Genomic DNA, 239 nt, shown 5'->3' on the forward strand with positions numbered 1-239 from the left:
GTTCTGGTTTCCCCACCCAAGGACCCCGAGACCCATGCCTTCCCGTGTGCAGTGAGGCCCCTTTCTGTTTGCGGATGATGAACTTCACACGCCACATTTGCCCCAAGCCTTTTGATGCGTGGTGTGGCCGAGCCAGCACCCTTGGCGAGGAAGGAGGGGAGCTCCCGGGCCTTTCTGCTGTCAGAATTTTTGCTGAACGTAATCTCCCAGCCCCGCGGCGGTTCTGCTGCCGCCGCGGG

The 239-nt window shown here is 61.5% G+C and overlaps 1 protein-coding gene across 1 annotated transcript in view; it reads left to right on the plus strand.

The window, feature by feature from the left end:
• RNF145 (ring finger protein 145) overlaps positions 1-239 on the plus strand; it is a gene marked incomplete in the record, with an annotated part of 51,811 nt that overhangs the window by 751 nt on the left and 50,821 nt on the right.

Source organism: Tupaia chinensis, unplaced genomic scaffold, assembly GCF_000334495.1.
Source record: "Tupaia chinensis unplaced genomic scaffold, TupChi_1.0 Scaffold143796_1, whole genome shotgun sequence".
NCBI lineage: Eukaryota > Metazoa > Chordata > Mammalia > Scandentia > Tupaiidae > Tupaia > Tupaia belangeri.